Raw genomic sequence first — 2,341 nt, forward strand, 5'->3', positions numbered from 1 at the left:
GGGGGTGTCTCCAGGGTCTCCCGCCACACCAGGCCCGGAGGAGACACCTCTCTCCCCCTCAGTAATGGAAGGGCTGGGTAGTGTCTCTGCACAGCGCCCGAGAAAGAAATGAAAGAATATTAGCCTCATCTTTCTTCCCAGTTCCCAAACAAAACCAAAACTCTGGCTTGAGTCACCCAAGTGCTTACTGCAGGGTGTCAACGCCTCCGTTCTCTACGGGCTTTCCACGCTGGAGCATGTGGGGCACTGCCACCCTTTCTCCTGCCCTGTGCCTGGGTGATTGGCCCCTGTGCAGTGAACATGCATGCACGCAGCGTTCACGCATGTATTCGCCAATTTAAACTGCAGTGTTTTCCCAGGTGACCATATTCTTGACCCTGGGCTAGGCCCTCCAAGGCCTGAGGGTCCAGTGAGCATCAGAGAAAATCGACAGTTACAAAGTCTGAGCGTGGGGGGAGGGGATCATATTCAAGGTGCTATGTGAACGGAACCAACAACTGTGGCACTGGTTAGGTTTTGTTTTCTTGAGGAAGGCAGGCTGAGAGTGGTTGGCCCAGTTTCTGTAAATATGTTTTACTTTCTTCTTTCCCAGAGGCTGAAAAGCTAGTTCAGGAATGAACACAGCCTAGTAAAAGTGAAGATAAACTAAAGTAGTATTGACCCACTTTTTGTCCACAAGTAAGGATAAAATACAAACAAACTTAAAATCGCTAGAGGGAGATAAAAAAAATAGAGATAGAATATGGCGGGTATATATGTAACAAAAACAGAGGAGAAAATGGCCTATATTTTTCCATGTAACACCCGGAAGTACACATGAATTTTAAATGCAATGTCAAATTATCTTATGTTCTAAGAACTTCTGACAATTGTCTTGGATCCTGGGTAAATTTGTTCTTGAAAATACTACCTGCTAACTTCTTTCTTTGTGTTGTTGAGCAAAGTTATGTATCTCTGCTGTTGTAATTAAACATATGTGTCAATCAGACTTCTCTAAAATTACCAGGAACCATAAATTAGCAACAATTAGCTCTTCACATACTTAACACTTGTTTACCATATAAGAATGCAAATATATTTAACAAGCTTTCCTTTACAACTAGTATACTTTAAAAACAAAAGTACTGTTAATGATGCTTTTTAGACTTCCGAGTCAAAGAGTTTTATAACAAGAACTAGAATTATTTTCAGAATTCCTTTTTAAGTTAGAGACAAAAAATATATTATACATAACCTACTTATATGCCAAGCATTTTTACATCCTTGTCTTACTTTAAAGAATAATTACATGCTTTTTTGTTCTCTTAAAAAATAGTCAACATCACCCCCCCAAAAAAGTATACAAAATTGCATCCTGAGTTTCAGCACCAATAGTTCTTCATTATAGACTAGAATTATCCCCTTAGAAATAAGATTATTTTAGCCGCCTCATCCTCAAAATGCTCAAAATGCTCTTTTCTTCCCACACCACCAAAATTTGGAAGCTAGGTTGAGGGTTGACAATGTGACTCAAGTAGTTGAAGGCCAAGTGAGCAACCAATTCATACCCCATTACCATAAAAAAAGAACTTAGATGATTATTTTATTGATCTATTCTTTCATTAATAGGTTACTCACTGCAGATTATGCACTCATGCTGTGCTAGACATTGAAGATAAGTAAACAAGACAAAGTTTTCCTTTTTGAAACTATTCCATTGGTGGGAATTAGCAATAAGCATGTAAATCACTTAAGGAATTCATAAACATTATAATCATGGAGATGAAGAGAATAAAACAGTAATGGAAATAAAATTGAAGAGGGGTCAACACCTAAAAGACTTCTCTCTGTGTCTTTCAGATGGTAAGGTCAGGAAAGGCAGGATGATGCACAGAGGCTAAAGCCATGGGTTCATTCTTGGAATCACTTAATAAACCATTTGATGGAGAAATAGTCGCACACAGCAATCAAAACAATGCACAAGGGTATATCATTACTTTTCTAAATTGATTTCATATTCACAAATAGTTCTTTGGGTATGTTACTTGGCTTATCTTTTTTGCTAGACTGAAATACAAGGCAGTCTTTAACCTTATGAAAAAGTGTTATACATACTTTGAGTATTTTCAAGACCATGATGATACATATACCCTAGTGCTTAGAGAAGAGAGGAGCTCAGGAAGAAATCCAAATTCAAATCCACTTGGGAAATGTCACATACACTTTCCTTTCTGCAAAGTCAGAATGCACATTTATGTATAGAAAGCTCTAAATTCCAAAGTTAAAAATAGGGTGGGTTTTTTTCCCCCAGCAAAACCAGTGCTTCCTAAAATGTTTTGACAGTAGAACAACAGGATCATAT

Source organism: Dipodomys ordii, unplaced genomic scaffold (genome assembly GCF_000151885.1).
Source record: "Dipodomys ordii isolate 6190 unplaced genomic scaffold, Dord_2.0 Scaffold3, whole genome shotgun sequence".
NCBI classification, from domain to species: Eukaryota; Metazoa; Chordata; class Mammalia; order Rodentia; family Heteromyidae; genus Dipodomys; species Dipodomys ordii.